The 13,943-nt window shown below is 42.1% G+C and overlaps 1 protein-coding gene and 1 non-coding gene across 2 annotated transcripts in view; both read left to right on the top strand.

Moving 5' to 3' along the window:
* The window catches only part of SMYD3 (SET and MYND domain containing 3), a 769,033-nt gene that overhangs the window by 202,614 nt on the left and 552,476 nt on the right, over window positions 1–13,943 (top strand). The window lies entirely within an intron of this gene.
* Window positions 12,822–12,963, top strand: LOC142437868 (small nucleolar RNA SNORA48). The gene has a single exon (XR_012782375.1). It is a non-coding gene; the product is annotated as a small nucleolar RNA SNORA48 (small nucleolar RNA).

Genomic DNA, 13,943 nt, shown 5'->3' with positions numbered 1-13,943 from the left:
TGTTTGTGTTGACGGGCTCCTATCTGGATTGAATGCTGCTTTGAAACGTTGGAGATGGCCACACTGGGTCAGACCTCCTGACCATTCACCAGTCTGTTTCCTTTCCAGCCGTTTCGTTCGGCTTCTTTTCCTGCTCAATCTTCCACGCGCTTAGCTAGCCTTTGCTCTGAAGCCCAATATTCCATAGTTATTACCTGGATCCGTCTCATTTGGCCTCTTGTATTTGTTGTAGAGAGTCTGTGTAGCATGGCTGTCTAGTCTGCCATCTTGTGGAAGTAGCTCGTTTTTCCTTTCTTATTGAGTGCTTATTAGGCTATCACTTATAATTGGTTACAATCTTAATGTAAAGATTCATAACTATTGGTTTACTTTCTTAAAATAGCTACTAAACTCACTGCCATCAAGTTAATTCTGACTTACAGTGACATTTTAAGATCGCGTTGAGCTGCCCCTGTAGGCTTCCAAAACTCTAACTTGGTGGGAGTAGAAAGCCCCAGTCACAGTATTTATGCTGTGATATTTATAGGGAGCTGTTACTCCTAGCCTTGGTGGTGTGTTATTACACATTGGGCTGTGATCTCCAGGGTTGACAGTTCAAAACCACCAGCACTTCTGTGGGAGAAAGACTGGGCTATCTAGTCCCCCGTAAACAGAGTCTCAGAAACCAACAGGGGGTTGCTTTGAGTCAGCATTGACTCAATGGCAGTGAGGCTTTTTTGAGAGCTATTTCTTGAGCACGTGCAGAGAGCATTGTACTCAGACTGTAGGTGCCTGGGATCTTAGCCAACCTCTCAGAGGAGCAGCGAGGCCAGTCTGGAGATGGCGTAGAAGGAAGAGTATGTCAAGGCGCTGACATAGAGGATGTTCCCTCTAGAAATTGCTCAAGCAGTTCAGTACGGTTTATCAAGTGTGTGTCAGGAGGCAGGCATTAACATGGCGCATGGCAAAAGATTAGCAGGGCCCTGGGAGTTGGACTGTATCTTAAAGAACCATTATAAGAATTTTAATTGTAAAGAGACATGGGATTGGCGAGTGAGACGTCCACTTTAGAAAGCTACTTCTGCCGTCAGTTTGGAGGATGGTGCCAGGAGGTTAAAATTGGGACTAAAAGACGATTGCAGCGATCAAATCTGGAGTGCTGTGGAAGGGACTGTACTGTGACAAAGGCAGCAGTGGAAGGTGTGAATGAGAACAGGAAGAAGATCGACTGGCTTAGGCCTGGAGATTGACCAGTGTAGGGTGGTAGAGAGGAATGAGTTAAAGATACTAGTCCGGTTCCCCACTTGGCAAACTTGGAAAGTAACTGGTAGTGCTTTTGAGGGCGGCAACACATGCTGCTGAAGAGGAGCTGGCTTAAGCGGTTGGAGATTCCAGCCCACCCAGGGTTTTTTTCTTGGAAGAAGAGTCTGATGATCTATTTACAGAAGTTGTTGCTGCTGCTAGTTCCACTTGAGTCAATTCTGACTCCTGGTGACCCTACCTGCATCAGCATCGAACTGCTCCACGGGATTTTCTTGACTGTACAGTTCGTGGAAACAGATTAGCAAGCCCATTTCCCACAGTCCACTGGATGGCTTTGAATTGTGAACCTTTAAGTTAGCAGTTGAGTGCAAAACATTGATGCGACTGTCTGAAAAATTAACCACTGAAAATCCGATGGAGCACAAATCACACTGACACACATGGGCTGGCCCACAAGTTGGAATCTATTGACCAGCAACTGCTTTCTTGTCTGCACTTGGGAAAAAAAGAAGAGGGTGGTAATTTGTTGGTGATGTAGAACTTCTGGCATTTGTTTTACACTGATTTATTCCCATTACCTCCTGTTCCCTGCCTAATTTTCTATTATTTCTCAGCTCCTTTTATCCTGCTTTCTGTTGTGGAACCCCTTCGTGCACTATACGCATTTGGCCCCTGAAAGCTCTCCAGGAGAGGTTGAGATTGTCTACCCATAGTACTTTGCTTAAGGGCAAAGTAATATATCATGCCATTGACTACATTATATACCAACAAAAATTATATTGTGCTGTGCTGGAGTGACATGTCGGGAGTGGATTTTTATGAGCAATATATTTGTCCACATAGTGATCATATCTGCTTTCATACATGGCAAGAATAGTAAGCATAAGATGCAGGCATATTGGATTGGTTGCAAACACTGGTTATGATGCCTTTACTGCCTACCTGTGTAATAATAAAGTTCATTTTTTCCCAAGACTAATATTTTCTTCTCTGTATTGTAATTAGCTTCCACATTCTGCAAGTTAACTACAATAATAAATACTGAATACTTGGCATGTTTTCTTAAGTATAAAAATAAAATCTTCTACTTAATGTGTAAATTACTGCTGAACATTGGTCCAGACATATGGTTATTAGAGTTGCTTAAATCATTGGGACTTCTTGTCAGCCTGGTTACAAAAACTCTCAAGGGACCCTAACTAGCTTTCTCTTCTGTTCTTGGTAAATAATGTAAATACATTTTTAAAATGCATGCATTTTTAATTTAAGAAATTATGCTATCTGGCCCCTTATTTGGAGGTCCACATATAAATGAGTAGTAAACGTTAGTGTTGAGAAGTCCAGATGCACTGGGCTTGCTTAGATGCCTCCTGGTCTCTAAACATTTGGTCTAGTGTTTCTGGCGAAAAGCCAGCAGCAAATTCTATTTTCGATGCAGCTTTTAGTTCTCTCTCTCCCTTCTCAGAGCATGGACTGCAAAATGTACTCATAAGGCATTAAATTTGAATTGCAAAGTTGTGTGGGAATATTATTGTACATGTAGTCAGGAAAGAAACCAAAGGGGAACATTTTCCTAATTTGTTAGCAAGCTGTACACATCATTTGTAACTAATGCTTATCTTAACTAGATAGTCATCAGTAGGCTATGGAAATGTCACTATCCTGGAATCTTCTTTTTTTAAGAACAAAAAAGCCAAAAGACAAAGCCTTTATTCATTTACATATTTTCTGTTCTACTTAAAGACTTTTTCAACTATATAAGATAACAAGCAAGTCAAATACATATTATGTTATAGTGCAGAGAAAAGTATCTTTCAAAAGATGTATATAATCTAAGGAGTTAAATTATTTTACCTTTAACTCTATCTTATCTGGGAATAGATCAATTGATGATGACACTGTCAGAGTGATAAGTTACAAATATTGTGTACTGCTATGTGAATTGTACTTAAAAATAAAGCTAACTTTTTTTCTCTGCTTGACAAAGGGAAAAAAGTTAGATGAGAAAAAACTTTGAATTTTTTTTAAAACATCAGTGTGTAAAGCTTTGTATTGCGCATTCTGTTGGTGTCTACCCACGTATCTCCATGTGACAAAGCAGAACAGGCCTATAGAATTTTTTAGGCTCTAATAGTTACCAGTGCAGAATGCCTGGTCTTTCAGCCACACAGCTGCTGAAGGCTTCAACGTGCCAATCCTTTGCTTAACTGTTGGGCTACATTAGTGCGTGTAGTGCTTTTCTCTTGCCAATCATCATATTGCTTATTGATTTTGGAAAGCTAAGTCCAGACACGCAAAAGGAGAGTAATGAAGGATCACCAAATGGCTATGACCTTGACAGTGTGTAGCTATGTCCGAAACACTCATGCCTCAAAATAGTCAGACGTCTTCGACTTTCCATTTTAAGTTCAACTTTATGGTGGGGAAAATAGGGAAGTCATGCCTAAGGCATGTAAAAATTAAGAAATAAATCATAGACACAAAGAAATAAATCTTATGTGGGTATTCAAAAAAGTATTGCTACCAAAAACCCATAGAAATCCGTATAAAGCAAAAATTATCAAATTGTGAACCTATTATTTCTTACATATTATCCATCTAGGTTTACCCACTTCTGCATGTGGTGTTTCTACTTCACTCATCTTTTCCTTTCTTTTTTTTAACATTAAGATTTTTAAAAATTGTTTTATTAGGGGCTCATACAACTCTTATTACAATCCATACATACATCAATTATGTAAAGCTCATTTGTACATACATTGCCCTCATCATTCTCAAAACATTTGCTCTCCACTTAAGCCCCTGGTATCAGCTCCTCATTTTTTCCCCTCCCTCCCCGTTTCCCTCTTCCTCATGAACCCTTGATAATTTATAAATTATTATTTTGTCATATCTTGCCCTATCCGCCATCTCTCTTCACCCACTTTTCTGTTGTCCGTCCTCCAGGGAGGAGGTCACATGTAGATCCTTGTAATCAGTTCCCCTTTTCAACCTACCCTCCCAGTATTGCTACTCTCACCGCTGGTTCTGAAGGGATCATCTGTCCTGGATTCCCTGTGTTTCCAGTTCCTATCTGTACCAGTGTACATCCTCTGGTCTAGCCAGACTTGCAAGGTAGAATTTGGATCATTATAGTGGGGAGGGGAGGAAGCATCTAAGAACTAGAGGAAAGTTGTATTTTTCATCGTTGCTACATTACACCCTGACTGGCTCGTCTTCTTCCTGAGACCCTTCTATAAGGGGATGTCCAGTGGCCTACAAATGGGCTTTGGGTCTCCACTCTGCACTCCCCCCCTCATTCCTTATGGTAAGATTTTTGTTCTGATGATGTCTGATACCTGATCCCTTCAACACCTCATGATTGAACAGGTGCTTTTTCCATGTGGGCTTTGTTTCTTCCAAGCTAGTTGGCTGCTTGTTTACCTTCAAGCCTTTAAGACCCCAGACGCTATATCTTTTGATAGCCGGGCACCATCAGCTTTCTTCTCCACATTTACTTATGCACCCATTTGTCTTCAGCGATCGTATCATGGAGGTGAGCATACAATGATATGATTTTTTGTTCTTTGATGCCTGATAACTGATCCCTTCGGCACCTCGTGATCACACAGGTGAGTGTGCTTCTTCCATGTAGGTTTTGTTGCTTCTGAGCTAGATGGCCACTTGTTTACCTTCAAGCCTTTAAGACCCCAGATGCTATATCTTTTGATAGCTGGGCACCATCAGCTTTCTTCACCACATTTGCTTATTCACCCACTTTGTCTTCAGCGGTTGTGTCGGAAGGTGTGGCTCACCTTTTCTTAAAGAAGTGTGTGCTCTCCTGTTGGGAGCCCTGGGAGAGCAGGTGACTCATACTTAGGAAGCTTCTTATGTAACTCCAGATCTGGAGTTTCTCCAGGCTACTGATTTGGACTTAGCTTGGCCAGTCCATGACCACTGCTAACCCTGACTCATAGTGACCACATGTGGCTCAGAGTAGATGTGTGGGGTTTTCAGTCTGTTTCTGGTGAAGTAAATTAGCAGACCTTTCTTTGTAGGAACCTCTGAGTGAACTCGTAAGTTCCAATCTTTTAGTTAGCTACCTAGCTGCATTAACCCATCACATCACCTGGCATTTTGTTCAGTGCTTTCCAGGCCAATGAGTTCAAACTCACAGGACTTATGCACAAAAGACCTAAACATTGTCCAGTCTAGTGCTCTCCTTATAATTTTAGTTATGTTTGAGTCCATTGCTGTAGCCACTGTGTCAATCAACTCCTTGAAAGTCTTCCAATTTTTCTACTTAAGAATAATAGTTTCAACTGGACATCCCTTTGCAGAGGGTAGCCGGGAGGAGATAGTCAATCAGGGTGCAGTATAGCATCGATGAAACACACAGCTTTTCTCTAGATCTTAAATGCTTCCTCCCCCACCACTATCATGATCCCAATTTTACCTGACAAACCTGGTTAGACCAGAGGATGTACACTGGTGCAGATAGGAACTGTAAACACAGGGAACCCTGAACAGATGATCCCCTCAGGACCAGTGGTGACAGTGGCAATATGGGGAGGGTGGAGGGAAGGTGGGCTAGAAAGGGGGAACTAATCACAAGGATGTACATATAACCTCTTCCCTGGGGGATGGACAACAGTAAAGTAGGTGAAGGGGGATGTCAGGCAGTGTAAGATATGATAAAATAATAATAATTTATAAATTATCAAGGGTTCATGAGGGAGGGGCAAGTGGGGAGGGAGGGGTTAAATAAGGAGCTGATTCCAAGGACCCAAGTGGAAAGCAAATGTTTTGAGAATGATGGGGCAACAAATGTACAAATGTGCTTAATGCAATGGATGTATATATGGATTGTGATAAGAGTTGTATGAATCCCCAATAATATGATTTAAATTAAAAACAAAACAAAACATGGTTTCCCTTTCCAGGGATGAAGTTTTGCCATCCTCACTTTTTTTTTTTAAATTTTAACAATTTATTGGGGCTCATACAATTCTTTTCACAGTTCATACATATACATACATCAATTGTATAAAGCACATCTGTACAGTCTTTGCCCTAATCATATTTTTCTCTTTTCTTCTTTTACATTTTATTAAGGACTCATACAACTCTTACCACAATCCATACATATACATACATCAATTGTATAAAGCACATCCATACATTCCCTGCCCCAATCATTCTCAAGGCATTTGCTCTCCACTTAAGCCCCTTGCATCAGGTCCTCTTTTTTTTTCCCCCTCCCTCCCCATTCCCCCCTCCCTCATATGCCCTTGGTAATTTATACATCGTTGTTTTGTCATATCTTGCCCTATCCGGAGTCTCCCTTCCCCCCTTCTCTGCTGTCCCTCTCCCAGGGAAGAGGTCACATGTGGATCCTTGTAATCAGTTCCCCCTTTCCAACCCACTCACCCTCCACTCTCCCAGCATTGTCCCTCACACCCTTGGTCCTGAAGATATCATCCACCCTGGATTCCCTGTACCTCCAACCCTCATATGCACCAGTGTACAGCCTCTGTCCTATCCAGCCCTGCAAGGTAGAATTCGGATCATGGTAGTTGGGGGGAGGAAGCATCCAGGATCCGGGGAAAAGCTGTGTTCTTCATCGATACTACCTCACACCCTAATTAACCCATCTCCTCTCCTAAACCCCTCTATGAGGGGATCTCCATTGGCCGACACTTGGGCCTTGGGTTTCCACTCTGCACTTCCCCCTTCATTTGATATGATATATATATATATACATACATATATACATATACACATATATACACATACATGCACACACTTATATCTTTTTTTTTTTTTTTTTGCATGATGCCTTATACCTGGTCCCTTGGGCACCTCGTGATCGCACTGGCCGGTGTGCTTCTTCCATGTGGGCTTATTTGCTTCTGAGCTAGATGGCCGCTTGTTCACCTTCAAGCCTTTAAGACCCCAGACACTATCTCTTTTGATAGCCGGGCACCATCAGCTTTCTTCACCACATTTGCTTATGCACCCATTTGTCTTCAGCGATCCTATCATGGAGGTGTGCAGTCAATGATATGATTTTTTGTTCTTTGATGCCTGGTAACTGATCCCTTTGGGACCACTCGATCACACAGGCTGGTGTGTTCTTCCATGTCTGGGAGGCTGGCCCCAGCACCATAAATTAAGTGGATTCCTGCCCCTCCCCCGAAAATAATTTGTTTCAAAGGACGACATTGACTCTGCAGCTAGGGGAGATGGACATATTTGATCAGAGCACACGGGAGCAGATGAAGGGGGAGGAGGAGAGAGTGGAGCACAGCCTGGCCCACCAGGCCGTGATGTTGATGTTCCTGAGTAGAGCAGCCAGTCCACAGAGAGAACAACATGGCTGGCCCCACTATGAGACATGATGCCCCTCAGTGACTAATTGCGATACAGGGGACAGCACCTGAGACACAGTGTGGGAATGGCACCTGACCTGATCCCACCACACCGAGGCAAATCACTGGGGGAGTGCAGTGGAACAGCAAGGGAATGGAGTGGCAAGGTCCCCAGGGAATGCTGAAAGTGGACTTTGGGGCCAGGGCGTGGTGCCCCAACAGACTGGACTGGAAAACGCTCCTAAGGGTCAGCAAACGATCCCTGAACTAACTACAAGCTTTTCTCTTGTGAACGGTTTTGTTCTGTTCTTTGTCAGTGGTTTGTTTTTGTTGTTTTGTTGTCTGGTTGTATACTGTTGCTTTGTTTTCCTCTGTCTAGTTTTCGTGCATGTTAGTGACTCCACAGGTCTGTCTGAATAGGACAGGCTGGATGAACTATCTGGAGGAAATACAACGGGACAGACAGTTCCGGTGGGACTTGGGGTGGGGGGGTAGGGGGGGTAAGGAAATGGTGTTAACAAACCCAGGGACAAGGGAAAAACATGGGACCCCAAATGGTAGAGAAGGGGGAGTGGCAGGCCTGGTGGGAAATGATCAAGGGTAAGGTTGCTTAGAGAAGAGGTATACTCTAGCCCAGGTGGCGATGAAGCATGGTAGTAGGGCAGGAGGAAAGTCAAGGGAGATGGAGGAAAGAGCTAGGAGTCAAAGGGCATTCATGGAGGTCTAGACAAAGACATGTACATGCAAATATATATAGGAGGATGGGGAAATAGATCTATGTGTCTATATTTATAGGTCAAGTATTAAGGTGGCGGAAGGACCTTGGGCCTCTACTCAAACACTCCCTCAATGCATGAATACCTTCTTTTATTAAATTGGAACTCTATGATGCTCACTCTCCCGACACAACGGCTGGAGCCAAAGTGGGTGAACAAGTAAATGTGGTGAAGAAAGCTGATGGTGCCCGGCTATCAAAAGAGATAGTGACTGGGGTCTTAAAGGCTTGAAGATAAACAAGCGGCCATCTAGCTCAGAAGCAACAAAGTCCACATGGAAGAACACGCCATCCTCACTTTTAAGGCGTTTTTGGTTGTACTTCTTCAAAGAAAGATTTTTTTTGTTGTTAGTTCAATACTCTTTGCCAACACCCAAATCCAAATGCATCAATTCTTCTTTGTTCATGGTGCACCTTTCATGTGCATATGAACTGGTTGAAAATATGACTCAGGTTAATTGCACGTTAGCCCTTAAAGTGACATTCTCACTCTTCAACAAGATTTGCCTAATGTAATACTGTTACTTCTGTGAGCATTGATTGGATATTCAAGCAAATTGAAAACCTTGCCAACTTTGATCTTGTCTCCATTTATCATGATGTTGTCCATAAGACCTGTTGTGAGGATTTTTGTTTTTCTCACGTTGACTTGTAATCCATTCTAAAGGCTACCGTCCTTGATCTTATCAGCAAATGCTTCAAGTCCTTGATTTCAGCAACCAACGTTTTGTTTATTGGTCTCCATATTACAGGTTTTTAATGAGCTTTCCTCCAGTCATGGTACCACATTCTTCTTCATCTAGTCCAGCTTCTTAGATTATTTGCTCAGTTTACAGAAAGTTGGACATTGAGTGAAGAAGAGCAAAGAAGAATCGATGATTTGATTGTGCTAGAGAAGAATATTGAAGGGACTATCAACTGCTGAAGGTCAAAACAACCTGTCTTAGAGTGCTCCTGAGAGGCAAGGATGGCAAGACTTCGCCTTACTTACTTTGGACTTGTTGTCAGGACAGACTAGTCCCTGGAGAAGGACATAATGTTTGGTAAAGTAGGGGGACAGCGAAGGAGAGGAAGGCCCTCAAGGACATGAATTGACAGCGTTGCTTCAACAATGGGCTCAAGCATAGAACAATTGTGACAATGGTGCAGGACCAAGGAGTGTTTCGTTCTGTAGGCTCGCTATGTGTCTGAACCAGTTTGATGGCACGTAGCACTAACAAAAACAACAAAATACAGATTAAATAAGTATGGTCAAAGGATTCAACCCTGCCATACAAACCAATGTCTGACAATCTCCCCCTGCTCAGTCAGATCTCGACAGCTAGGATCTAGGTATTTGGACTTTAAAAAAGCTTCCCAGGTAACTAACTATATTGTGCAGCTCGTTCTTGGAAACAAGTCACCTGTGTTGATGACCTCATGCTTTCCCCTCCTAAGACTTGAAATGAATACTTATGGGATTTAGAAAGCACATCTCTGGGCTTCCAAGAGTGTTATCTTACTGTTGACTTAACAGTTTGCTTTCTAGCGTCAAAAGTGGAATATTGAGCCTTTCTCTTTTGTATTCCAATTTCTACAAACCTAAAAACATCTTAGGTAAGTGGATGCCACTGGGAAAAATAGAGGCAGAGTAAGGTATAAGAAGAGACAGAAAAGCAAAGCTAATTAGTAATTTTAAGAAATAGTGTTTCTATAATATAATATAGTATAATCTATCTTCATTTTGGATATGTGGTGACTGAGGCAAAAAGAGTTGTAATAATTTACCCAAGGTTACACAGCTAGTGATGGGATGATAATTTAAACCAAATCCTATCCAGCTGTTTGGACATGGAGGGAAGTTCTTTTGGCATTCTGATTTAACAGATGGAATGCCATATACGATTGTATAAAATGTAAGTTAATTATTAAGTAGTCATTAGATACATGGACTTTTTTTTACTAAAAAGCCTTTTTAATGTCTCATGAAACTACAAAATTAAATTATTAGTTTATCTGACCTAATCATTATTCAGAACACCATTTATGTGCAAAAACATTTTCTAAGTTCACAACAACTTTGGTCATTTAGCTGTGAGACTTTTGGAAATTTTCTTCATTAATATTTTATTGTCAATTAATATTTATGAACTCCCAAATAATTGTTGCATTTCAAAATATGATTTTGTAGGTCTTGAGGTTAATTATTTTCCGAAGACTTACAACTCAACTTTTATAATGGAGGTCGAAGGAAGAAGAATTAGACTTCTGAAGTTGAAATTGAAAAGCCTAATTATCAGACCTTTTTAGAGGCAGCAGATCTACTCTTTAGTCAAATACTAGCATGTGCCAAGGGAGCCCTGCTGGTGCAGTGGTGAAGTGGCTAGTTGCTAACCAAGAGGTTGGCGTTTTAAATCCAGCAGTTGCTCAGTGAGTGGAAGATGGCACAGTCTGTTTCCTGAGAGATTTCAACCATGGAAGCCAATGGATCCATTCTCCTCTGTTCGATAGGGCATTATGAGTCTGAATTGATGTTATAGCAATTTGTTTGATTGATCTCTTGTGAGCAGGGGTTGGTTCAAAAGTGAGAGTAAATTTATAACATGTTAACTTTGTAGTGAGTAGGAGTTCATTTAAAGTCAGGGCCAATTTACCTGATATTAAAGGACAAATAGGAGTTATCCATAAGTTGAATATTCAAAAGTTCGCCTGGATTGAAAAATTTTATGGCAAACTTTAAATAGATGTGAATTTCACTAAATTGTGGAAACTATGTACTTACAGGTGTTATTGATGGGGCAGAGTGGTAGTATGTGATCATCGGATTAAAAAAGAAATCGCAGCAAGTGCGAGAAGGAAAGATGTGATTATAATCCTGCACGAGGCTGTTTGTGAGGCAGGGCCTTCCTTTTAGAGTCAGAAACTTCAGAGGATGGAAAACTAGTTCCTCTGTCACATTCCTGGGAGAACCTCCTTTATGCAATCGAAGATATTCTTTACCTGCTGCCTGTGGTCCAAGGAAAACCGAAAGGCTTCTGCATCTACTGCTGCTTTGTTCGGCGTTCACAGCACAATTTCGGATGCTAGGTGTGGGAGAACCGTAGCACCTGCCTGCCGGGAGGGCTTAATCTAGTAGCCAACATAGCAAACGATGCGGCGTCTGACAGCTCTGTGTGAGCCTGTGGCACGGGCACCAATTCTGTGGGTACTGGCTCCCAGGACGGGTTTAAGGTGAACAGTGCTTCATTTCCCCACTAGTTGCTTTTCTCTGTTATTTAACCATCAATGTGTTAACTGTAAACATTTGACACGCACCTCGTGGAACTCTTTTTTGATTTCTGTGTCCGTTATAAAGATGGTTTCTTGTGAATGGCTTGTGGAAAGTGGTGTGCAGGTCACAGCTGTCTACACTCTTGTGGCATAGGGTGTGAAGTCCAGAACACGAGGCAGGCTCTTTTTTATGAGTGGAAGGCATGAATTCTTAAGATATACCAACAGGGATCCTAGGAGGTTTCTGTGAGTGCTATATGTTTTCTGCATAAGCAATCTTGTGCTTTTAATTTTTAATTGTGGTGTTTATATATGTATAACATATGTATGTATATGTGTGTGTGCCTGTCTATATATTACGGAAGCAAGTGTCATTACAGAACCAGTGAAGCAGAGTATTGAAATTAGGACCATGTTGGTTAATATCAGACCTCCGGTCACTTTAACAAGACATGCAGTGTATACAAATGTACAGGTATGTAATATGTACGAGAAAAAGCTTTCCTATGGTGCTGACCATTGGCAGGCAGGGAAAGGGGAGAAGGAAAGCAGTATAGACACGTTAAACCTCAGCCCGGCTGCTCCAGACTGAGGCTCTGAGCTCCTTTGGGTTCGTTCCGATGAGCACCAAGGGAAAGTCTTTAGGGGGCAAGTAGCCTAGTGTCTGTCATAATAATGGTAACCTTCTCTCTGCCATCAAGTCAGTACTGACTGAGAGGGACTCCCTGTGAGTTTCCCAGACTGTAACTCTTTACCGGAGTAGGAAGCCGGTCTTTCTTCCGTGGAGCTGCTGGTGATTTTGAACTGCCAACCCTACGGATCAGCCCAACGAGTCACCACTACACCCCCACAGTTCCTGTATGACTGTCATTGACCACTTTTGTTCCAGTTAGTGGCTAAGCCCGTTGAATGTGCTATCTCAGTTTTACACCGTAGGCTGTCTGCTTTGGAAAGGAAGTGACTTGCCCTGTGTTTTGATTGCAGACCTGCCATCTGTACCCAGGGAATTTGAATCCAGAGCCCAAGCACTTGACTGCTGTTTCACTTTATGTGGGAGCAACTTGTTCCCTTGGTCAAGTTTAGATTTTGAAGGTGACCACTGTTGAGCAGAACTATCGAGAGAGCCGTCTGCTTCATGTCCCATGGTAGACAAAGGAGGAAGGGGTTACATCCCAGAATTGAGGTCTTTAGTAAGCAGTATGTTGTACCCCTGGCTATGGGCAGAGACACCTGATTGGTGGTGGTGCTCTTCTATCAGTCAGGGACAGAGCCAACTTAAAGTCCTTTGTTCATCCTAGCTTGATGCCTGGACTGTGGCCAGAGCTGTTTCATGCCTAGGGCACATTAACAAAAAAAAAAAGAAGTATGTTGTAGCAGTGGTTTAGTGGTGGGTAGAATGGATTGAAAGTATGAGGATACATCAAAAAGTATTGCTATTAGTGATATCCCTTTCCAAATTGTTCCACCACCATTAACATAAACTCAGTGCCTCCTGAGCAAAAACTCTACCTCCTTCAACATTGGCGAAGTCATTGGTCAAGTTTGGCTTCTTCTTTTTTTTTTTTTTTAAGTAGTTTTCACGATATAGTATTCACAGCATACACTTCTTGTTTTTTAAACAGGATTGTACATAAATCATCACAGTCAGTTCTGCGCCCCCATAGTTCTAATGCTCCCTCCATCTCCTGCATTCATTGATTGTTCTTGAATCCCCCTTCCCAGCCCCTACCTCTCAACCTGTTCCGATAAACCACTGCGTCGATAATTGCCTCTATCCACTCACTCCTCCTGTGTTTCAAAAACGGTGAAACAGAAGCAATGAAACACAAAAACGAATTGAAACAGAAAGAAGAAAATAATAATAACGATAACAATAAAGAGTAAGAAAGAACAGATCATTAACAATATTTACAAAGTCAGAGGAGAGATTTCTGTTGTGGAACAAGTGAGAAGTGTTTGAGACTAGAGCATATCCAGGTTGGGTCAAGAGGGAGGTCAACTGACCAAGTGTCATATTATACCATGGTTGGATCCAGCATCATCAAATTCACAATAATCTCCGAGAGTAAAGCTGTTCCCTTGCCTGTGGCCAGAGGCTTAATCTGACTAGGTACTCTGCAGATGGAATTTGGGCTCCCACTGCCCTCCATTGCCTTCTACAAATTGGGTGTTCACAATTTAAGTTCTGGCACTTTTCCCTTCTTCATAGTTGGATTTTGTTATCATCATCTTTGGATTACACAGGCTGGTGAGCACAGAATTCTTTGGACTGACTTTAAGAGATGGAAACCTTGCCCTCAGAAATGCGTAATCCTAGACGGAGGATA

This window comes from Tenrec ecaudatus, chromosome 1 (assembly GCF_050624435.1).
Source record: "Tenrec ecaudatus isolate mTenEca1 chromosome 1, mTenEca1.hap1, whole genome shotgun sequence".
NCBI lineage: Eukaryota > Metazoa > Chordata > Mammalia > Afrosoricida > Tenrecidae > Tenrec > Tenrec ecaudatus.
Note: the sequence above shows the minus strand (reverse complement) of the source record. Positions and strands in the feature narration are given on the sequence as shown.